Raw genomic sequence first — 25,991 nt, forward strand, 5'->3', positions numbered from 1 at the left:
AGGAGGAAAAGCTTAAGGAATGAGTCCCTCAACTTCCTCTCTACATCAGTTATGGACAGATAATTTAGCAGCTGATGAACAAATGGAATCTTCATCAGCACTGCTAAATTTTTAGGCCATGCACACTGATAAAAAAATGTCAAATGTGTGCATACATGCAGGGGCAATATAACTTATATGCATTGGGATGTTTTTAGATTTCCTTTGGAGGACTTTTGTGGTCTCAGAAGAATTACAAGTGTTTACTGCTACTAAAGGAAGCTGAGTTTAGCACATGATACTATTTTTCTTCTTTCCACATGCCCATAACTTAATGGAGGTGCTTCTTGTGGCTTTGAAGTGGCTGAGATGCCAATATTTCTTCATGTCTTGTTCTAAAGATGGCATGACAGAGTTAAGAAAATAGGTCAAGAGACACCACTATTTTCCCTGATTTCTACAAAGAAACTGGAGCAGGTTTTTGGGGAGAAGGGCTTCAAAGACTCACACAGTATAAAAGACACAATCATGAAGCTAGAAATTTATTTTGGTTTAAAATCCAAGATAGGAAAAGAAATTACCAAGATTGATGGAAAAGCAGGTAGCTAATGCAGAATCATCAAGATGCTACAAAGAAGCAGTGGACTAGAGCAGACTTCAAGAATCACAAGAAAAGCTCAAATCTGGCCATGCACTGGGAGGAATTAAATTAGAACACAAGTTGTTCAGGATGTGGACAGTGTGCAAAAGCACATGGCTTGGAAATGTTCCCTCTCAGATGAAGCTCACATTAAAGATCCATGACATGACTGGGATAGTGCTACACTAAGTCCAGTATCAGCAAATGTAAGTAATATAAAATTAGGGCAATTTGTCATCACCGTTGTTTCCTGCAAGAGAGGTATTCCCATGTTTTCTCTTAACTAAACATATGTATAAAAACATTCTTCCAAATGCCTGGTTTTGTTCAAGAGCCCCCTTCCTTTCTCTCCTGTATCTTTCACATCAACAATTTGGCATAATAACACTAAGCAAAACACAATTGTAAGTTAAATTATAAAAACAAAAATATTTTCTTCATAAAGTGATGCATATCTGTGTGATTTTTAAAGCATCAAGCTTTAAGATCAGATTCCAAAACAAATAAATCCTGCTGAGAAATTAGCTAACCTCTTCAAAGGAAGCACAACCAATGCTCTAATTGAGCATTCTGTGAAAGAAACAAAACAACAAAACCAACAAAAAGAAATGGAAAGTAAAGACTATATGCAGAATTTAAACTACAGATGTCAAACTGCCATGATCAGGTTATGGTGTTTGTACAAACATTGTAAGAAGGCAAGTGTTTGCAATTGTTTGCATGTCCTTAGTTACACTTTAAAAAAAAAATTTTCTTAGATTCTATAAAAGCAATGTCTACATTACATTAAGAAATACTAATACAGTTCTTTGAGAGAAATCAATGAGAACTCATTTAAAATGGAAAACACACTGGCTGAACCAGATCTGTTCTGCAATGCACATCTGGAATTTTGGAGAGCAAGCTGATGAGCTGACTTTTGAAAAGTACAATTGACCCAAGACCAGTGACAATGGTGTGACAAGGAATTCATGACATCCCTTCTTTTGCCCCAGGCTGAATTCTGAAAGCATTGATAGCAACATGGAACATCAACCCATGCATATGATAGTAAGAAAAGGGAATATATGTAATTTTAAAAATATTTTTTCATTAATAATATGGGATGATATAATAGAAATTATTCTTGTTACTACATAATAAAAGGACAGTGAAACAAAAAGATTTCTTTAAGATTCCAAGCAACTTCTTAGCAGGAAGAACACAACTAAGACAGAATGACTTCTGCAGAGAACATTTTTAGTGTAAAGGAATTTTAAATTATCACAACTAAATTATTATTTCATATAAAAAAGGATTAATATAGGTAGGTAGCTTTTATATGAAATTGTATGAAAGTCACATGTTTAAAGACATTTAAAGAATTTTAAAGATATAAATTCAGAGCTGCTGTTTGTTCAGAGAAGAGTTATGCAGATAGTATCAAGGAAAATTGGAAAACAAAAGAGAGTACAAGTACAACTGGTACTACAAGTTATGGAATGCCATGTTAGTCATGAAACACAGGAAAGCATGTGTTATATACAAATATTGCCTACAGCTGTATGAAAAACACTAGTATTTTTGGTCTGAGGAACATTAAAATGCCATGAAGGTGTCTTATGATATTTGGATTTAACACTTGTTCAGACATTATTATTAAGACGTGCAATGTTTTTAGCAAGGAGGTTCAATTCTCTTTATTGTAAAACATTTCAAGTTCTCTTTTTTATTGACTATCTGAATTGCAGTACTGAGAAAATCACTCAATTTCTGATGCTCTTGCTAGTTAACACCTTTTGTACTGCAGGGTAAAAAGTACAACTAGGTGTGTGTACTCATCAGCCTTTATTTAACAGAGTTCATTTTGCTGCATATATATGAATTTTTACAGCAACTTGAAATTACCAAAGAAAACCCTGTTTGTTTGGTTGTCAATATAATGTTTGTTCTATTTCTGTAGAAGCTTCATTAAAGGAGTAGTTGTAGTTGTAACCTTTTACTAAATTATGGTTAATGTTTTTTTGTTGCACCCAGAGAAACATTTTGTCTATTTTTCTTTTTTTTTGCCAAGGAAAGACAAACTGAACTGCCACTTATAGCCATCGGTAAAAGACAACATATAAACTAAAGAAACAGTTTTAAATTAAACTCTCAATGTTAATGCAGTATTTTTTCTTGCAGCAGACTCATATCGGAAGGATTATTTCCTCTATATAAATAGAAACATTTAGGTGAAAAATTACATTCTTTCCTCTCATTTTAATCACTGAAAGTATATGAAGCTTGGTCCTTCCACATAGAGGGAGAAAAAGAAACATTTTCTGTTCACTTTTGCAGGTGGATTAGGTAAATGAAAGAAATGAAATAATTCAAAAACATGCAATGGTGGACAATAACTGAAACAACCTATTTTTCCTCTGGTAAATTTTTGTTTTATTTATTATTTCCTTTAAAATTCAAATACTCATCAGGATGGCACTACTAAAACAGCAACACATTTATTTCTAATTAGGTGGTTGTATTGTCTTTAGCACAAGTCACAGTGGGTGAATTTCATCTTCACTGAGTGCTTCTTCAAGGACTAAAAGAACTCCTGTCCATAACACACATATTATCAGTACTTTTGCTGGTATTTGAAGGTATTACATGCCCATAATTAAAAAAAAATATATATTGGAAAGGCTCACAAATTAGAATAGTGATATGCGAGAACAGAATCATTTGACACAGTCTATCTTTGATACCTCTGTTACCTCAAGAAAATGTAGTATCTTGTATACCATCCTTTTTTTGGACGTATGCATTGAAAGAGTCAATGCATCCCTAGAGAAACTAGCAAAAGAATTACCTTTGCTCCACTACATGAATACACTGTATTTATCCATAGATATTCTGATGCCCAAACATTGGAGAGGCCTCACTGAGCTTTTCTCTTCACATTTCTGATGTCCAGGCAACAAAAACAATCATCAGTGGTATAAAATAGTTTAGGTACTTAGATACTAGGGCTTTATTGCATAGTACTCCTAAAAACACTCAAGGAATCTTAAACACATCATAAAGGAAACTGAGTCATGCAAAGATTATATCATTTACAAAGTGACAGAGAAAGCTGGAACTACTTCATTCATAAGGGCAGAGCACAATCTATTCTTTCCTTTCTGAATTGAAGGACAATTTGGATTTTGATCAGTTTGAAATCATACTTTATATATGGATTCTTTAGGTTTCGTACTCTAGAATCTTTAATACATCACTCAATATTATTAAGATTTATTAAGTGGCTTTTCTTCTTAATTATAAACAAAAATGGTAATAATGTCCACAAGATTATGGTCAAGCCGTGAATGTGACAATAATGTAGTTACTGTGTGCCTCATCTCTCCCTCCCTGCTTTTTATCCAGTAATACAGTACAAAATCAAAGAAAATCATTCTGTATCTGAAAGCAGCAGCAATATCCAGCTGAGTCAAAAGAAAACTCCATTGGGTTGGTAGGCGGGTGGAGAAAGGCTGCATGTAGGTTGTCTCCACACTGAGTCAAATTTTATTCTGACAGAAAAGAGTTGAAAAACCAAGAGACATTTTATCTTTCTTTTGTTCACCCTGAGAGTCTACAGTTCCCTGCTAAATACATTGCACTCTGTTCTTTGCTATAAATAATATGAATGCTTTAAAAAAATTAAATTAGGCTAAAAGACTAAAAGAAGATAGAAGAAAAAGAATAAATTACAGTATTTGAAAATTTTGAAAATAACTTGCAGATTTAAATGTATCTGTTCTTACATTCCTCTTTCCAAGGAAGTAATTTATAGATGTAAATATGGAAAGATGTATAATTTTGTTTTCAGTCATGAAGTAAGTTGTTTTAGTGGAAAGTAGGAGATTTACCTAGTATTGCCTAGTATCTAGGTAAAAGTAGGACAAATGACCAAACACATAAAAAATATAATTATTAGACTATCTTAATAGAGATCTCAATTTCTGTTGAAAATAAATTAACGCATGTGGTCATGGGAAAGGCACTGATTAGGTAATTTCCTAAATCTGTATTGCAAACTGGGACAGATCACTGCTTCAGAAAATCTGGTCCATTAGAAGCATAGAAATGACTTCTTCCTATTATTGTAGCAGTCAGCAACTGTCAGTGGTTTTAAAACAAAGTAATTTAAGACAAAGGAAAAAGAGAAGTGAAGAAAGAAGAAGCAGGGAAGATAGAAAAAACCAAAAAGCATTATTCTACACAGCATGACAAAGTACCTTCTGAATAATAAGATGCAATGCATTAGATTTGCTTATATGAAAATATTTATGTACTTATATTCTCAGAATTCTTATCCTTTTCCCTCTCCCCTCTGCCTAAGCCGTACAAGTATCAGACCTAAGCTCTGTAGTAGAACTGTTGCAATTTGATTCTTAGTTTTAACTTGTTTTGAACTCAGACATTTCAACATCTGCAGTAAGTTCTGAAAATTTAAAAATTATCATTATTTCTGGAAACAGAGATGTCACATTTTCAAATTAAATTACTATACAAATAATGCATAGGAATTTTCCAGCTGTGTTTTAGATAGCTTTGTCTCTTTTGCAGTATTGTTAAGAATACTAAGAAACTGTAATTTTGTCATCAAGGAAAGCTCACACATTTTAAAAGGTGATCGTTGTATAAATTATGTGTCACAACTACCAGTAAGGGACCGCTGTGAATTTCCGTAGTGAGTGAACATGGTTCTGCTGTTCCAAAGGGTCTGTGTAAAATGTCTCTGTCCTCACACCCAGCAACTACCACCGAAACATCCGTTCTGTTTGCCAAGTGTAAGTGACGTGCCAGAGTGTTCTGAGATCAGAGGGAATGGAATGTCTTTAAGGCCAGCTACAAGTACACAATGCTTCCTAATGGCCTTAAGCCCCACTCTTCTGGACTGACATATTCTGAGCAACTGCACCAGCATTTGACACATTAGGCAATACTCAAACTCATGCTGGATAATCAGCAGAGATCTGTAGCAATTGTTGAAGAAGGACAGGCCACAATGAATACTCCACTACCTTGAAAATCATTAATGTTCAAGAGAGTTGTGATTTACTAACCACACTAAGACAGTGAAGTGTACTTTAAGTAGAACTAGCTGAGTTTAGTCTCTAAGAGAGAATGAACATTTCTGAGCAAATATCTTCAGATAATTCAAAAATGCCACTTCCCTTTCCTGGGAAACGGCAACTCGACAGACAAGAAGTTTGCTTCAACACTAGGAAAATTTGTCAGGACATAAGGAGGTACTTTCAAAACATGATAGTGCTAATATTATAATTACTATGATTATAAAAATGCCTATGAAATGTAATAGAAATTAAGGTTAATAAACTGTTCAAAATCAAAGATCAGTCATGTAAAAACATTCCTACTGAAATTGTTGTATAAGGGTAAATATGAAGCAGTGGATTTTCACTGGAGTATTAAGTCAATGCATCCTGCACTGCTTGCAAAGGCTTCAGTGTGTTATCATCCAGGGAAAGAAAGTGGCTTAATTCCAGAGGTATTATGACCTGTTTTATAATTTTGTAAAGATTATGAGATATTTAGAGATAGCAAACAAGGGAATCCAAACTAATGGTGTTCATTCAGTTGAAGCAACAAAACTACCTGAGACAGCTGAAAATAAAATTTTCTAACTTCTGGAAATGTAAGTCCCAAAGTTTCTGAAAGAATGTCTTAGTTTAAAATTTTACAGTTGAAGAGAAGAGCATGATAAAAATATAATTGGGTAATCAATGTTCCATCATAAGGAGTTCTAATTTTCTACTTAATTTTATTTAAAACACTTTGTTCATAATTATACAATGATCTTCTCCAGATTATATAACTGAAAATTTAAACAAAACAGACAATGAAATTCAAATTCAAAAGAACAGATTGTATAATTTCATTACATAAAATGTTTAGGGTTTTTTCCAACACTAATTATGTCAGTAATTTAAACAGTTTGAAATGCTCTTAAGCTATTTCTCCAATATATTTTTTAATGAATATACATAATTATTGTTATAGTTTAAATTACTTTTGAATATTAGTTTTTGATCCATAATGGTAAGTAAGTGACAATACTGATTCAGTACCTGGCTATACACATTCCCAAAGCTGTCATTAAAATTATGAGGAAGCACTGTGTAAAATATTGAGGGGAACTTTGCAACAGCTATAGCTAAACTACAACTGCTTTATCTGTAACATAACTAAAATGCAAAAACATTTAATTAGGTTACCAAAAAGATAGGAAAAAATCCTTCAAGTCCAATCAAACATGAGAGAAGACACTTTGAATAGAAGCCATGGACTACCTCTGTCCTTGTTGTTGAATCTACACTGAATAAGCTGTATTTCTTATGGTCACCTTTTTTTTTGTTTCCTTTTGCAGTCACAAATTAATAAGCAGAAGCAAACAGTAGAACAAACAAGGACTGAAAATAGGGATTGATTTACAGCAAAATAACGCAATAGCTAAGCAGAAGAGTAGTTGCCTTGAAGCTGTATGGCATGTCAGTGAGAAACAGCAGCAGTGGAAGTTGCAGCTCAGAGAGACTTTCACAAATGACACTGGCCCACCTGCTGTATGTCATTTTACAGCAATTCCACAAGCATTTGAATACAATGGAATACTCATCATCTTCATGTAAAATGCATGTCAAAATTCCCTCTACTTAAATTGCATAATACCATGAGCAGAAATAAGGTAGGTGACTTTTTTATAAAGTTTGTATGAAAATAAACCAGCTAGAAATCCTACCCCTAACTTGCTTAACATGGTTTATTTGGTGGGGTTTTTGAATGTTGAAGGATACAATGGAAATATGGGGAAATTGTATTTCCAAATAAATAAAATGACAAAAACAAAGAAAGACTAAAGAATACCTTCGAAGTACATAACAAAAAAATCCCTGTTTTACCTCGTGTTTATCAAGGGCTCATCCTATCAGAAAATTGCGTTCTGTAGGACCAGAAACATTGAAGTTAGGAATGGAGCATTTCTAAAAGATGAAGATAAAAATGAGCCATTGTGGTAATATTTTACAAAGTGTAATCTATTAATAAATCTTAAAATGTAAATCAGATGAAAGAAAAGTGGGAACTGTGATTATACCAAGACTTGGAAATCATCAAAGACTGAATCTTATGTCTACATGGCAAATGATAGAAGCCATATAACAGAAATTTCTTGTATTCTCACAGATATAGACAAGGTACAGATAAGAATTTGCAGTTCAGGAAAGAGGGGTCAAAGAAGATACCTTCCCACTGCGGGGTCATGAAGGAGGGTAAAGAAACCTTTACTCAAAGAGTGTCACTATGAAAATACCTTGAGAGTAAAGCTTGCAACTTTTTGAGAAAGAAGTATGTATTTTATGAGGAGAATATAAAATGCTCTCAATGTTCATTCTCTGTCTCTCTCAAAGCCAACTCCAGGAAATTCTCAACTACAGATCACAAAACATTCTGAGTTGTAAGGAACACACAAGAATCATGGAGTCCAAGTCTTAAGCAAATGGCTCATACAGGGATTGAGCCCATTCCCGTGGCAGTATCATGTTATAAGCATCTGTTCTATCCAATCACAAAATAAAGGAGAGAAACAGGTGAGTGTGCACAACCCTGTGCCCCACAGGGGGTACTATTGTCACAAACCATCCAAAGAAAAAGTGGGTGCTTTATTTTTTACAGTTTAAGAAATTAAAAAAATAATTAGCTCAAGATAATAATAATAAAAAATTAGCTTCACAAAATTAAAATTAATAGTTTCTCCTTTCAATATACTTACTATACTATATCTTTAAAGCACAAAATGATTACCTTACATGTGGAATTATTATCATACAATTACAGATGTGAGGAGGGAAGATCCCTTCAGTTTTGATGTAGAGAGGTATCAATGCTGAATATTCTGTTACCTTCTATATTCTATTTTTGCTACATATTCAAATAATAATAATGCAAAAATCCACATCTCAGCTGTCTATGAGAAACAGACACTAATCTTTCTTTAAGACAGCTTTAGACTCATTTGTTCACTTCTGTGTAACATAAATTTTTTGATTTTTTCATACTAGGTTTTACTTTAAGGTTTAAGACTTAACCATTTTTGTACTTAAAAACAACAGAACATAATCGGATTACTGAGAATTTAGAAGTGCTTTCACAGCCCATACTTTACATGCATTTTTAATAACCATTTGTTATTACTGTTCTCTAATATGGAAATCCATATTATTGTTAATATTGCACAAATTCACAGCTAATCACATTATAGCACCAAAGGAACAATTATAGTATGTGAATGTGTATAAAGATTAATATACATATCCTAATAAATCTCAGCTGACCCATTAATGTATAATGGGCCCAAAGGAGGCCTCATATCCTAGGTATACAAATGGCACATTTCTTTCCCCCTCCCCTCCTTTCCTCATTTTGTTTTATATGTACAAACTGCCATAAAAAGGAAAATTAAGCCATACAAAACCACTCTGAAACATCAAGAGGCTAATCAAAAGCACAAACCACTTTCTTTTCTTATTATACCACAAGAATCACGCTAATATTTGACATGCATGTACAATGAGGTGGTTTTTTTTCCTCTTCCTTTTGAGAATAAGGCTTCTAAAATAGTGGACAAGCATCTATCCCATATGCACTCTGCAATGAGTAGCTATACAAGTGGGTTAAGGCGGGAACTTTCAGTTTTAATTGTAAATTATAATGGCATATTCTTGGTTTAAGGGTGATACCTCCAACTGTTTCAATTAAATCTCTTGTAGTTTAAAATGAAAGAAAAAAGAGACAAATGATCCTTTTTGTTATGTAAGATATGCCTTACAATATCACTACATAGTGACAACTCCTTGTCCTCCTGTCACATCCTGTCCCTTAGACCATGCTGCAGAAAAGCAATTTTCTGCCTCAAAAGCACTCTATTTTTTAAGTTTGTCTCTGGGCAATTTTCAGGTCTACTAGAGCTGCACAACTGTATACAGATGAGAAAGACCAAAAATAGGGCAATTTATTTGATTCCTCCTCTTCAAAACATTTAGCTGAGATTGCATATCCAACAGAGAAACCCCAAGAAGAATATTCAGAGATGACCTGCAGTGACACACATCTTTTTTCCACAAAAAATTTGCATTAAACATCTTCTCCAGACTTCTTAGATAGTCTAGATTTGACTTTTGTTTAATATGACCTTTAACACAAATATTTCCCAGGATATTATCAGCTAATTTCTTTTTTAAAGGAAAGAGTGAGAAGTGGTCAGTTAAATAAAACATTTATGGAGTTTTTCAGAGAAAGAATTTTTTTGTGGGCCTTTCTGTTCTTTAATTTCTTTTTTTTTTTTTAATGTGCATTTATTTGAATTCAGTTTCTCTCTTGTTAGAAAGTAAAGAAACACTTGGATGGGAAAATACATCCTCCAAGAGCTCAGCTGCTGGTAACTTAGCATTTACCAATGCCTGAAGCTAGTTTGACCTCAGTATTCCCCTGGTACAGCTCTGCCCTAACACAGTAAGGGTGCTTCTCAATAGAGCAAAGTCCTTGCCTTTATAACCACCCACAAGCTAAAAACTACCTGCATGAAAGTTTTTAAGGAATTAGGATAGCTTCAAGACTAGAACCTTAGCTTGCTCTGAATGCAACTTCCACTACTGAGGCAAAAGCTTGACAACAATTTTGAGACTTTTCATGGAGCTAAGTGAAATTTCAAATCTGAAATAAACCATAGGTTCCCCAGTGTTCAAAATCATGTTCAAATTTGCTATCTACAGTTTTAAAAATTTTAAACCACAGTGATAGCTCATTTAGCCCTGGAGACATAAAATTATGCATTTAATTTCTCCATTATTGTATTTTTGGTTGATATGCACATTTAATTTCAGTATTTCATACCATCATACAAATCAATTATGTATTTAAAAATCACTATTAATATTGGCATCAGAAAATTGTAAAGCATAAAGTATGTCTATAATCTTATATGGTTCTGATTAGATCCCATCAACAAAAGCACAAGTTTTCTTTGCTAGTATGATAAAGATCTTTAGTATGAATTAATTTTGAATTTTTATTTACCTGGCATGTGAGTATATGTAAAAATTATCTGAGAGGGAAACAGCCTTTTTCTTTCTTTTTCTAAGGTAGAGAAATAGATTTGGATTGGAAGGGATCTTAAAGATCCTCTTGTTTGAACCCTCCTGCCATGAACAGTGACACTTCTTACTAGACCAGGTTACTCAGAGCCCAATCCAGTCTGGTCCTGAACACCTCCAGGAATGAGGAGTCCATAACCTCTCTAGGCAACCTGTTCCAGTGCCTCATCACCCTCACAGTAAAGAATTTCTACCTAATATCTAAATATCTAAATCTAAACCTATTCTCTTTAAGTATAAAGCCATTAGCCATGTCACTTTGCCATGAAGACAGAATCTGACTCTTGTTGTGTCTGTCTGAATTTCCCTTTTATACTAGCCCACAGAGGCTGTACAAGCACATACAAACTGGATTGCCTTGGAAATAAGACAAGTTTAGCACTAGCAGAACAGAGAATTTGATTGAGGGCTAATCTGATTTCCAGATATGCTTAAATTCATGTTTTAAATTACCGGGGTGAAAATTTGTTAGCATATATTGCTGTGGACACATAAGAGAGGAAGACCTTTATGATTTAGTCCTTTATGTCTGCAAGTGCTAATGCTACCTTAGCACATCTTATATTCAGTTCCTGAACTAGGACTGTAAAATATGGCAACACAGTTGCGTATAGTCTAACAGAGAGACATAGATGGATAAAACTGTAAATCATAAACACCTTGCAAGTGCCTGAAGTGGGACAGTAAAACAATATAATTCTTTTAAAGTATCTTAATCTCTGATGTCTACTTAAGACTGCTTGAACATTTACCAATCTTTATATTACAATATAGTTCAAGAAACTCATTAAGGTAGATGCAGCTGGCTGGCAAACCTTCAGTTTGGCTGCTGGTTGCTGTCAGCTGGTCACAGCTCGCTGATGATTCAAAAGTCTAAGTGCAAACTGATGCTCCATTCATTTTGCTTTAACAGTAATAGAACAGCTATGTCAATCAGAAGTTACCAGGAATAAAAGCAACAACAGGTACTGAAAAAACAACTCCTTGGCCTTAAATTCCTCGTTTTTGTCTATTAATTGCATTTTATTTGTTTACATATTTTTTTACTGTTTTGGTATGGATAACTAGCATGTATTCAAAACCAGAAGGCAATTTACACCAGTCACGGGAATTGCCTCACAGGAAATCTGACTATTGCCAGACCACTTTCATAATGTAGATGTAAATTTTCTTTAACTAAATCTTACACAGTCAAGGGTACAGAATGTCTTTTAATCATAATTTTGTGAAGCAAACAGAAAAGTATGAATAGAAAAGCTGTATAACTGACAGAAGGAGATTGAGTACTGGAAGAAAAAAAAGCCCTAATTGAATGATTCATGTCCCCGACAGGAATCCCTGGATTCATGTGAAGCAAAGTGCACTGTAGGATATAGAAGATATCTTTTTCCTTATCAGTAAATTTAAAAAAAGAAAAAGAAAAAGTTGAAAAATTGTATTTGCTTCCAAAAACTTGTATCTATAACATACAACACCAAATAAAAAATTAATTCTATTTTATGTGAGTTTTAGGCAACCTTCATTAAGTCAACACTCTCTTTGTTACAAAATGTCAATCTCTTAAATTGAAAGGTCTTTTTCCAATGACTATTCCGTAAAAAATGCATGAGCAGTCCTTAAAACTGAGACTTGAACCTCTCCCTTCTTCTCTATAGAGACTGTACTAACCACAAGGCTGCAGTTGTGTTTCCTCTGATCCTTCTATTCCCTTTCATTTCCTAAAGTTTCTCAACATTAGTGATGAACAGAGGAGACTTCTTTAAGAATGGTGTCTAGACTGTGTGTCTAAATGGAACTTGTTCGGAAGCTTGATTCCCTTAGGATCCCATGGTGGGACAGCCCATGCCTGCCACCAAAGACGCACAGACTGACACAGCACAGACAGAATTCTAAGGCTATGATTGGCAACTGAGCTAAAGCTTTAGTTATTAATCTGGGCACCTTAAACCTTGTGAATGTTCTCATATTTATTCTATTTCTAGTCAGCTGCAACTCCTTCTCTGACAAAGATGCCTCTTGGTAGCTCAAAATGGTGAGATTTGTGGTACATCTCTTGTGCCAACACTTAGGGCACAGCTCCTTTTAGCATTTTATGCTGAAACTTGTCACTTAGTTCACAGTACGTAATACAGAATTGGGTAACAGTCCAAGCAGCAGATGCTTGAAACCTAGGTGATGTCATCATTCTCTGTGGTACTTATACACAAGTCTCTTATTAGTCACTGTAAAATCATAAAACTCACAGTTTCTTAAGTACAAATCTTTAGTTAATAGTGCATCTAGTCTGAACTAAAATGAAAATAAGAATTAATTTCTTTTGACAGAAAATAGAAAGCAAAAAGAGAAACAAACAACAAAAAACAAATCAATGAAATACTTTCTTCCCTCCTCTTGCAAAAAGACATCTCAATAACGATGACTTTATTTTAACTTTGCTGTGTAATTGTAACCAAGTAACAAGAATATATGCATAACAACTTTGACCTGGATGTTTGAATAGCGTATCAGACAGCTACCGAATTACCTGAAAGTATTACCATATGAAGAGCTTGTGCTTCCTAAATGCTGTCACTCAAAAGGCTTTTGCCATCTCTTCAGAGCCTTCTCATTTACTTCCTGTACACAGGAGTAAACTTAGATTGCCTCATATTTTCACAGAAAAAATAACACCATTCAGATTTTAAAGTTTTCCTTGTACTCAAACAAATCATATAGTCAAAATTATATTTACCTTAGAAAAGGAATAACTTATATTCATGATTTTCATATGTGCATATAATTTATTCTATTTTGTTAGCAATGTGCTAAAATTAATTTTTATGACAGGTCTTCAGAAATGAAGATGTTTTTCAAGTATTTACCAGCATTTTTGTGATTTTATATTTATATTTTATGACTCAGAATTATTTATTAATTTCTTTCATCTCTGAACATTTCATGTAAACAATCACTAACAAGTCTTCTCACTTCTCATTGGTTAATTAGACTTGCACATGAGCATTTGGGACAACTTAATTAATCACTGTAAAATCTCAAGTAAACCCTAATTCACTTTAACATACTTTTCAATTTAAAAACCTTGGACAGGAAGAATAATTTTGTTTTATCTGCTATTTGAACAAAGAAAATATCTAAAAATGAATTAAGAATGATAGTATCATTGACAAAAACCTGCTGTTTAATTAAAAACCCCAAAAATTTGTGGAAACTTTTTTTTTTCCTTGAGCTGTCTCTTAATCCCAATCTCATCATGGGGATCCCTGGTATTCTATCTTTTTTAATGCCTGCATATTTTAGCCTTACCTAAGGCTAAACCTACAGTCTGTATGTATGTCTTATCTTCCTTCACTAGCAATTCTTTAGTTGGATATTATCCAACTAAAGTAAAGTGTTAAGCAAATTGAAGAAAAAAAGCAAGTCTTAAAGATTATTAAGACCCTTACAAATTTCAAGGATGGAGATCTAAATGAATATCCCCAGGGACAGGAATGCGGATAGGAGATGACTGAGCTACTCAGCATTCAGAGAGCTGCAGACTAAGCACAGCTTTATTGTTTCTCAGGCAAAGAGGGTAGGTAATAAGGGGAATAGGGAGATCAGGGTTGCAGTTGAAATTGGTGACCTTAGAGCACAAAGAAAACAGGGCTGGCTTTAGTAGCTCTACCTCCTTGAGCATCATGTTTCTAGTAGTTGGCAAACTATGCAACTTCTCTATGATCCCAATTTCATCAGATTCCTGAGTCTAGATACAAAAAACCCCAAATAAATCAAAACTAAGAAAACCCATAGAGATTGAAAAAAAAAAATCTGCATTCTTTTAGAGCAAAGTAATTTACTTACGGGAGAGCAACACTTTCTAAGACTAATGACAGTTTATATTTCTGGAAGTTAATGCACTGTGCACATCCAATAGATATTTGAACCTGGTTGCATGAAAGTGTCTTCATAGATGTTCAGAGATACAAGCTTCCCAGGGGTAAAATTGCCTTTAAAAGTTCTGTATTAGAATTTGCACTGGAATTTTTTACCGAACTCCTGATAAATACTTGAGGTTTTAAGAAAAACCAATAAAATAATCAGAGGTGGATTATGCCCACCCTGAAATAGTAAGCTAAAACCAAAATGTGTTTGATTCCACTTTGTTTACATAGAGGGAATATTTACATCTATTCAATATATTTAATTTTTAATTAATTAATTTAAATTTAATTTAAATTTAATTAATTTTTTTAAAATTAATATATTTATCAATGTATGCCTCCTCTTTTTTTTTTTTTTTTTTTTTATTAAGCCCCTCTACCCTTTGTAAAATGTCAAATTTGAAGAAAATATCAAATCTGTGCAAAATGCAATAGGGGCAGTGAACTACTGAATCTAGAACCATCTGGTAGATCACAGTGAACCACATGGTTGTATAAAAAAGAAATTAAAACAGGAAAATATAATATTACATATTTTTGGCATACTTGATCAATTATTTCTAATGTGGATGTAGTCAAATGTTAAAAAGTCACCTTTTTTTTGATCTAAAATATATGTTATGTACTGATAAATGGTAATGATTGTATTTGATGCTTTCTGGTAACATTCTAACTTCTGCAAAGCTGCTTCACTCTCCTTGTGAGGATAAAGCAGTTGTTGTGGTACCAATAAAACTTATAATCATTCAATTATCTGCTATGATTATACAACTGCTCTTGCAAGATTTCAAAAAATGCCATCATAACTTAATATAATGAGTTGCGAACTGTATGCCCACACTTGGAACCTGACATGGAAATAACAATAAAATCAGGGTCCTTCATTGTTAATCGTGTATAGCTCTGTCCTGCCCATTTTTAAAGAAAGCAGCTACATATGCAAAATATCATAGTCTGACCAAACCACAAGTTATTCCATAAAGCTACTGTAAATCTATAGGATATTTTCTAAATATATAAAAAATGACTTGGCAGAGAAGTTTAAAATGGAAACACAGTTAAAGACGGTCTTTGTCGAAAGATTAATGCACTCATATTGCTTCATATTTTAAATGGTACACAGCCTTACTATCATATGTGACTGAACTAAATGTTACAGTATGTGGGTTTGAGCACCACAATGTTACTAGACAAAAAGCTGTAACAAGTGTATTCATAGGTTTCTTTTTTTTAAGCTGTTATTACAAGGATCCCATCCAAGACAGAAGACCTACTTCAGTTCTAAGAGATTCACCCAAATCCTCAAAACCACTCCTGATACTGATTTACCTGTGTACCTATAACCAAATTACTAAGTAGCCACAACTCCATCACATAAATTGATACAGAAACAAAGAACACTGATAGAGCATACACATTTATGGAATTCTAATAATTTCTTCCTCTCTTCTTTCTCCTTTCTCCTCTGATTACAAGTAATCACAGAAATTAGTGACAATTCTAACACATACTTCAGGAACTTATAAACAGCACCACTGCTCACTCTTTAAGCAGAGAGATAGATATAGTAGGTATGTCAGACTTTCCTTTTCCTGAAAATGTTCCATTAATCAAAAAGCATTATTTTATTAGGCTGATGCCATAATGCTTCTACGAATACTTCATTTGAAGATGTACTGGTCCTTTAGAGTGACATACTTCAAGTACCCATATGGTTAAGAAAAAAAAATTAACATTACATATCATATAGTCATATATGATACATCACTGTTGTCTGAATAGGAAATGATTGCAATACATAGTTAATATGGAATGACAGCTGATTTTCCTTGTCCGTGTCTTAGTTTTAGCATGTGTAACCAACACTTAAATGATTTGTAGTCTTAGATCTTGCACTTATTTACAGCTTCCAAACAGTTCCAAGCTAGGTTAAATATTTTTTTTTGTATCTGTTCCTGTACTTTATATTGTTATGCTTTATGATGTTGTAAATATTCCTGAGCCATGGGTGACTATTTCACTATCTACACATCTGGTTTTAAGAGTGAAAATCTGCTGTGATAGCCTCAAATGACCTGAAAAGTTTTTTCAGTACTATGTAACTTAGCCCTATGGAACTAGTAAAGTTATGACACCATCCCTGGACTGCCCTGAAGGCATCAGAATTTCTGCAGTGCTGCGATTTCACTCAAGGCATACTTCCCAAACCAGACAAGTCCTAGAATTAAAAGGCCTCTAATTATCTTCCTTAATTCCTACACTTGGGAAACTTTCATCTTGATATATTTGGGGTGTTATGATAAATTTATAGCATTCCAGACCTCTTAGCTGTGAGAAAGTAACAGCAAGAGAGGAAAAATCTTTTGTACTCTCAGGAAATACTTCTCTCAGTAAAGCGGGTTTTGAAAGGCTGGTTCTTACAGTTTGAATAGTTAGCACATGGTAGTGTTCTATAAATGCTTATAAGTCTAGAGAAATCAGTGATGCTAAATAACTCACGTTATTATTTAAAGAAGGGAAAAATTCCTGCCCCCCCTTCCCCCCAAGCAGCATCTGCATATGTGGCTTTTTTTGAAACTTTGAGAAAATGGAAACCCCTCAGGTCAACACAGCTTTTTGAAACAAGTTTTTTTGCACAAAGGAGCTGCTTTCCCCATGTGGTCACTCACCAATATTTATGAGGGAAGGTCACTTGGAATGCCACCAGCAGATGAAAAACAGGAGGAAAGGAGGGGTTTTCTGTCTTCACTGAGCTGGGTGATTCTGCCAAAGTGATAGCCGACATTGACATTACACAAGGGAAAGGCTGGCGTAGTCTCACAGTCCCAGTTCTGCTGCAGAAACAAAACAAAACAAAACCAGTGTATACTTTTCAAATAAGCGTAATGTCAAAACATTAAAAGTCTGATCTCTGGAATATAAATGACACTTTAACCTTGGCTTTGAAATAGCTATCTCAAATCTACTTTAAAAATAAGATTTAAAAAGACCCCTATGGAATAAAATGTTCTTCCATAAAATTAATCAATCACTTTAAGGGTTTAGTGGAAAGAAATGGCCATAAACATCTTATGAGCTCAGTTGGTGGTAGAAGGCAAGCAAAAATTATAATTCTGATAAAAATGAGGAAAAGCTGAGATTTGAAGTGAAGATTGCATGCAGAATACATAGCAGGGAACGACAGGAAATTTTATAGGTGAATGCGGCCTACGGAAAACTTAAGGAAAAATTGAAGGATTAATGAGAGGTCTCCATTTTTTTTTTTTTAATTTATTTCATTTTCCTAGCATTTGTGTGAATTTTTACCTATACGTCTTATACGTCCTAAAAGAAAAAACTGTGATGAATAAATAAACAGCTCTAGAAATCTTCAATAGGGTCCTTTACCTTGCAGGGAATATTATCACTGGCTTTTGATACAATTTCTGCTGCAGGGGAAGACTTTCAAAGCTCAGAATGCTGAAGTATTGCCAGGCACTCAAAGACCCCCTGCTGTGCGCGTCAAACTAAGAAATCTCTCTGAACTTGTCGAATTAAAAGTCATCTCTCTCTCTCTGTAACCCCTGCATGAGCTGGGAAGCTCTGTCCTCATTTTTTCAGGCCTTCCACGATAAACAAATGGAGCCTGAAGCATCTTTATTCTTTTCAGGCGCATAATTAAAATTCTTTTAAAAATGTAATTGAAGGCAATGAATTTCAAAAGGAGGTTCTAGTTAACAACGAGGCTAGAACAGTTTCAGTAGGCCATACTACTTTACCATCAATTTTGTTTCAAAGGTAAAAGCAAAACAGCTTGTTATAATTCTGGGTGTATTTTTTCTTCTTCTTCTTTTTTTTTTTTTTAATGTTGTTTGTACATCAATAGTTAGCACCAAACCTAAACATCTCAGCAGGATTTATGCTTTCTGGAATGTCATAAGACTTAATTACTGAAAGAGCAAAGAGAAGGATACTATAAAAATATGAAAAAAGCAGAAAGTATGCTTGGTTTCTCAAAATTATTATTTATATATCCCCTAAAAAATTAAATAATATACTTATTGAAGTATTTGTATTTTCTTGGCAACCCTCTTTTATTAACTAAATATGCATAACCTTGCAGATTTTTAGAAATCTGATAATACATAGAATGGTAATTCTCTATGATGACTACTGCTGTAAATTTGTAATGACTGCTTACAATATGTATGTTTGATGTTGCTAATAAAAAAGTGAGTGCTGATATAATTAATGATCTCAAATGATTATAAAAGGAAAAAAAAACCTATCTCCCATATTTGAACTCTAGGGTTATCATATCAAAATTAACATAAGGAGACAGGAGGCAAGACAGTGTTTCAGAAAGTCATCTCTGACTTCCTAGAGAGCTTAAAATCTAAACCAATTTTATTTTTTAATATCTCTTTTAGAGTGATTTTCAGTACCCCTCTCTGTTGAAAGCAAAAAGATTCAGTTTTCACCTGTTTCCTCCATGCTGTGTTTTTAAAACTGGGACTTCTGGCTATAAATGACCATATGAAATGTATTTTTTTAGAGTTTCCCTAGAGAAACTAGAGATGGAGATGTTTTAAGGAACGTTATTTACAGTTCTTGTAGCATTTAAAAAAAAAAAAAACCAAAAAAAAACCAAAAAAGGTGTAGCAAGGAAGCACTACTCCCACAACTTCTGGGTAGTACTCTGCCTCTGATAGTTATGATGCCTCTGGGAGACCTGAGACAACACAGCTAACAAAGCTGCTTTTCATCCTTGGAGGGGGAAGCACAGTATGTGTTCTGCATGGGTCAACAATTGTTCTGACTTGTAGAGAGGCAGAAAAAGAACCCAGTCAGCTCAACTGGAAAAGGCAATGACAAAGCAGATCTAGCAGGAGCAAACTAGGGGTTTGACTACACCTTCAAGTAACACCTCCTCAAACCAGGTATTCTTTCTTTCCTAGGGTTTTGGCTTTGTTTTATGTAAACCTGGGCACAGCATAAGACACAGTCCATTCCAGAGGTTGTGCTGAACAGGCAATACAGAGAACAGTGGACCAAGGTTGACCCTCTCTATTTTCTGCAGTTGTCTCACATTACATCAGCAGGTTTGAAACACATTCCCACATGCCTTCATTTCACACCCAGAACATGTAGCACACAACTTTCACAGATTGCACAGAGTCCACCCATTATGCTCCAATCTGGACAAAATTCATAACAAATAATGGTCATATCTTAGATACAGTAAGACCATACTGGCACTAGAGCAGCATGACCAAAGGCATTCATTTATTTCTACCAGTGCATTGTTTACATGGCTGCAGTCTTATAATCACAAACAATCAAAGGAATAAGGCAGTCCCTACTATGCCTTGCATCCTTATTACAAAAAACTGAACTCTTAGCTTTCTATTCAGAAAACTAGGGAGATTTATGACAGTGTATTCATCATGTTTAATTTTAAAGAGTATCTTAATTGTCATGCAATAAACAGAAAGCATAGGGGTAATAATCAAAAAAGATGAATGAACAAAAAACATCAAATAAAAAAAATGTAGGCAAATTAGTATTTTAAAAGTTCGTTTGTGCTGTACAATTGAATTAATGAAAGCACTGTGATTACAAAAAGAAACTCATCTTCCATCACAATTTTTTATGTAGAATGCAAAGGACATTGGACAAAACAACAAAAGAAACAAAAACTGCAACAAAGAGACAGTATCTGATATTTAAGAAAAAAACTAGTGTGATCCAGCATAAGTATTTAATGTCTGCTTGCAGAATGAGTAAAGGCTCTTTTAAGTTCATTGAGCACACTGTGAAGTTTAGGGGAGATCAGTAGCTTAGAGAAAAGTGGGTACTGAAATACGAGTCACATTTATGAACAAAAGTGATCAAAGTCCTCTTGGCTGCTAGAGTTTATTCAGTTTATTCCAGTGTAGTACACATATTACTTGACTGAAAGGTGTGTGAATATAAGGCACCCAGGTCTATCTGCTGTCACTGGGCCTGAAATTGTCATTTGCTATGTCTGACTTCCTTTATTGATTTATTTTTTCCTAAACAGAAGCTGAAATCATTTTTATAACACTTGGGGACACAAATGTTTACAATATTTACAATACAGTAAATTAAAAACACTAAATAAATTCACATTAATTCATTTTTCACCTCCAAGCTAAAAATATTTTAAAAACTGTGATAAATTAAGAATTATTCAAACTTTGTTCCCACTCATATACTGCTACTATGACAGTGATGTTATACAGACATATCATGCATTCTTACGTCTTGAAGATTTCAGACACCTTTTTCAGTGAAAAAAAAATAATTGCTTTTTTCCACATTGCCAAATAAGAGGTTAATGCAAGTAATTTATTTCATCAAATGACACTTGTTGCTTATGAACACCTACCTCTTATATGCTATAAAATTAATATCTAACTTGGGCAGAAAATTAGGATACCTATAGTAAAGCTCTCCAAGATACAGTTTTGGTCCAGTAGCTCAGTGTTGTGTAGACAAAACTGTTGGCAGACGTTGCCCTGATAATTTGGTATGAGGTAGTGCTACTGTAGTAGAGTAAGTGAATATAAACCCAATTATGACTTCAACAGGAAGAGCAAAGTAGAATATTTCCGCTCTCTTCTTCAAAATAGCCTGATTTACATATCCTAAGACAATTTCCTAAAATCTGTAAAAAGTTATCATGCATCAGAATTTAAAGTTTTTGGAGACTGGAATACTCCTCTGTTTTATTCCTGTGTCTTGATTCTTTAGACTAATATAGATATGTGGTTTCTTGACTGTACTGTTTAATCATGTATTCTGTAATTACAACAAAACACCTTTATATGATAGACATAAAACAGAGATTAAAACAGAACAGCGAGAGATTCCTCAGTGAAATTTGCTATCAAATGACAAGCTGTAAAGATTTAAATAAAAGTGTTAAAAATACAAGCAGAATCTTAAAAACAGGTTCAATCTCCCACATCAATACTAATTTTAGTGTTCTATATGAAGCAGTAACCACAGAAAAAAATCAAGGAGTATTTTATTTTGCTTTTTCTATCCCTCTTGGATGTGGGTAATATGATGGCCTCCACAAAAATCTTGAACATTAGAAAATATCTGAAGTACTCAAAAATTGAAATTATATTTATTTGAATTACGTATTAGTAGAAGCTAATGAGGAGAACATATAATCAATAAAATAGACCCTAGATTAATTACTGTGCACCTAATCCAGCTACTAGGTTCAAGGTATTACAAATAATACCCTTTAGAGTAGGAAAGGGAAAAATTTACTTATTTTCTGACAATTCTGTTTTGTCTATAGAATTGCAGTATTGAAAGTAACTATTAATGATATGAAGGAAAACTCTGGGTGAAATCTTTCTGATGACTTTACAGAGGACATGTTAAGCAAGAATTTCTTCAGAAGGAGGTGCAAATTATAGAGTACACAAAGTCTGGTGGTCTTGTTGCCAGAGGAGCAAAGATAAAACTGATAACACTTTGCAGAAAAACCTAAGTCTGTGTCAATATAACTAATTCCTATCATATCTTGATGCATTTAACGCTTTTTTTGACATTCTCTTATGAATAATCCTTCATTATCAGTCATATAGGAGCTCTGTGACTCTTAATTCCTGCTGCGGTACTCTACACAAGAGCCTGAGAATGGTCTAAGAATGGACTCATTTCAATTTACCTGCAGAACTTTCAAGTCTTTGAAAAAAGGCCAAATTAACACAGTTATAAGTCTGAGTCATAGCAACTGAAATACACCCCATTTATATAAATGTTAAAATGTTAAAAATCAATTGTAAGAGATTCCTGAACACTGGATATCTATACTGCTGATTATTCTCCTATTTACAATAACGCAAAATGGGAAAATAACTTACAGAAGAAATATACAAATAGAATAAATAAATGTTTGTATTTTTTCTCCTTAAAATATATTAAACGTCAGTGCTATTCTTAAAGTATATTCACAATTGCAGTATCTTTTCCTCTGGATATATTCTATTGTAATCAAATTTTGAAGTTCTTTGAAACAAATTACTGTGGCAGCTTCACCTTTATACAGTTCAGTGCAAGCCTGATGCACACTCTGATGGCACGGAGTGTGTATCTGCCAAAGTACTTAGAACAGGAAACTGACACAGTTATGACAGGCAAAAACTTTATATCAGCAAGAACTTTATATTGATTATTGCATACTCTTAGATTATGTTGATTATTGCATAGTTCTTGTTACATACTCATGTAAATGGGACCACAATAAAGATCGTGAATTCTGAAATATCTTTGCAGACAGAATTATGACTGAAGAAAATTATGGAGAAAATGAAACACCTTTTAAAATCATCATATTTTCTACTGCAATGCTAATATTTTTATTGAAAATCTGTTAGCATAAAGAATTAGCATATGTGCTAAGTTAAAGCACATAATATTTTTCATTTGAATTCAGAAAATGTGAATTTATGCAATCACAATTAATAAATAAAATGGATAGCCCATACAGTGCTTTCAGTGATTTTTTTTAAACCAGTTTGTTCTAAATTCTAATTTTACAGAAGTTAGACCTCAGTTCCTAAACCCCAGCATTTTCAACATATTACCTGGAGCTGCTCGACTATAACTATTCTAATTTCTTGAAATCCAACCATCATTAATTTAGCAAATCACATATGTTTAGAAATTTCTTCATAAAAACATGTAAGTCCCAGAGAATCAACAAAGAATAAAATTCATAGGTTCTAATCTTAAATTTGCTGTATAATGCATTTATACATATGCTTTACTTTAAGGACTGCATATTTAATACATTAGATATTTAAAATTCCCAAACTAGATGCATATCTTCTGTAAATTTAGGTTTCTTAACAGTTATTTCTTGTATCGCATAGGACATTTCTTTTATTCTAAATGAGACATGTTAATATTTGAGTGAAAGAGAATTTCTGTGATTTTAAATAAATTTAAAATTGTATCCAGAATATAAACATAAAACAGAACTATGTATCCTGTCTTAAAAATGCTGCAAGCTCATTATGTTGTTTAGGGGCTTAGATGACAGAAGAGATTTTAATGTAAATAAATTACTTAGCCACTAAGTATGTAAGACTGGCTGCAGTATGAGAGGATTAGTTACAAACACAAGTTGAAATCAATCACAGATCATGGTAAATACATTTTCTTTTTAGAGTATTTCCACAAAAAACTTGCTCAGGTTTACATATGGTAGAGATGCTCAATGACATTATTTTAGCATTTATTTTGTTTTCATTTCAGTTTGCAACTTTTAGGTATGCATATGCTGAATTATATGGCAGCATATAATTTATTGACACATTACAACTGTAATGTGCTTGTCATATCTTCATGGTATGTTGTATGTGATAATTGGAAACAAACAACATACAGAGCGAGGTTTTAATCAAAACTTTCTTTGTAAGGGTTGGAAAGAGTTCTGTGATCCATGATGAATGGATGCATGTAGAATGGGTGTTCTATCAGACTTGTGGCATTAGCCTTGAGCCTCAGCTCACCTATTTCTCACGTCATGCGGCATCCAGTTATTTTTCAAATCTTTCATTCTAGATATTGCATAAAACCTGAAATAATTATCTAGATAAAGCATATTAAATCTAAGTACCATATTATTATAGACTATAGCAAGTATTTTTATTTTTGTCTTTCTAGTGTCAAAAGATGTAGTAAGGATCAAGAAACAGAACCATTGATAAGTTCCTTGTTTAAAGAGTAATTCAGTAGTATGTACCTCCATAACTGTAATATATTAAGAAACCTACTATAATTTTATTTACGGTTTTGGGATGAAACTATGAAAGAATCAGGACTTCAGCAAATATTGAAGTAAAAAAGACTTAAGGACATAGTAGAAGGAAAAAAAAAATACCAAAAGTACATTTTCCAATTTCCCATTTTCCATTTTCTGTGATGGCAATCTGACAGATTCTGAGCTAAATAGTTTAATTTTAAAACCAGAAATGTGATAGATTTGATATTGGCTTCAGAGAAAGTTAAGCTGAAGATGGGAGTGCGGAGAAGAATTATGATATAGAGAAAAATCTGGCTATTCTGAAGGAAGATTTCTAGTGGAGCTCTTTAAATAAGGTGGGCCTTTTGTAAAACCTTAATGAGTCAGGTAAAATAGAATGTATCAGTTGCTTACACAATTTCTTTATTTTCAATAAATATAAACCATGAATGTTCTTCCAGAAAGTGCTTTATGAGTTAGTCAACTACATTAACAGAACATAACTAAATGAAATCAAATGTAAAAATGCAAAATTCAGAGTCATGCACATATGAACTAAACAACCAGAATATGTGCATTAAGTATTGTGTTTATGAACTGAAAAGGCTGAAAGTATTTACTCTGTTTAGCCTTCCCAAATGTAATCTGAGAAGGAATATAATCACTATCCATAGTGGTAAAGAAAAGCTGTGGAAGAAACTAAGTTCAAGATGTGAGAATAAACTTAGTTAACTAACAATAAATAGCACAGGTGAAGACTCAGTGGAAATGTTCAAACCACCCAAACTGACTTGTTCAGGAACATGAATGCATTCTTCAATACTGGAAACTAATCTTGACCAGTGAGATCCATTTATAGAATGTAATTTTCTGAGACAGAAAAAGATTTCTTTTGAAAGAAGAAGACATCATAAAAAAATATGTTAAAGATGTTCTAAAAAGACTAATTTTCAAAGGCACTAGGCATCATTTCTATTTACAGTATTAGGCATCATAGATGTTTCTACATCAGGTTTTAATCCCTTCAAGAGGTTGATTTAGACTGAGATAGCAACTATTATTTTCCTGAGTATTACACTTCGCTCTTTATTGCTAACAGCATGTTGCTTTTAGCATTTGATTTCTTCACTCAGTTCCCTTATTTTCCTTACAATTTCCTTAAGTTTATCTAGATTCTATTTTTTTTTTTTATCTTCATAAAGTTGTGTAAGAGGTGGTGTGGCGTATTCTTCGCCAAGAGCAGAAAATAGACAATGTAATTTTATGTTTTCTTTGTTCTAGGGAGAAAATACTTTGCACTAGCAGGTTACATTCTCCTTTTTTCAGGTTCATAAATTATGGAGACCCTCGGGGGCATTTCCCTGGTTTAAGGAGACACATGAAGTTTCCCTCAAAAAGCTGTTAGATCCCATTTGCTCCTTTCCCCGTTCCTATGTCTGTTCCTATGTCCCTGAGGCACTCCCTCTTTATTCCCTGCTTGGCCCTTATCCTTGTACTGCCCA

At 33.5% G+C, this 25,991-nt stretch overlaps 1 protein-coding gene across 31 annotated transcripts in view; it reads right to left on the bottom strand.

Annotated features, from left to right (window-relative positions):
• TENM3 (teneurin transmembrane protein 3) overlaps positions 1–25,991 on the bottom strand; it is a 1,286,597-nt gene that overhangs the window by 772,404 nt on the left and 488,202 nt on the right. For 28 of the 31 annotated variants that reach the window (XM_085578775.1, XM_085578777.1, XM_085578776.1 and 25 more), the window contains one exon: positions 17,384–17,548. The gene's annotated coding sequence lies outside the window, so the exon portion shown is untranslated. The remainder of the gene's footprint in view (positions 1–17,383; positions 17,549–25,991) is intronic. The other 3 variants (XM_085578773.1, XM_085578770.1, XM_085578778.1) reach the window with 1 other exon arrangement.

The sequence above is a fragment of the Lonchura striata genome, chromosome 4, assembly GCF_050655825.1.
Source record: "Lonchura striata isolate lonStrDom1 chromosome 4, ASM5065582v1, whole genome shotgun sequence".
Lineage (NCBI taxonomy): Eukaryota > Metazoa > Chordata > Aves > Passeriformes > Estrildidae > Lonchura > Lonchura striata.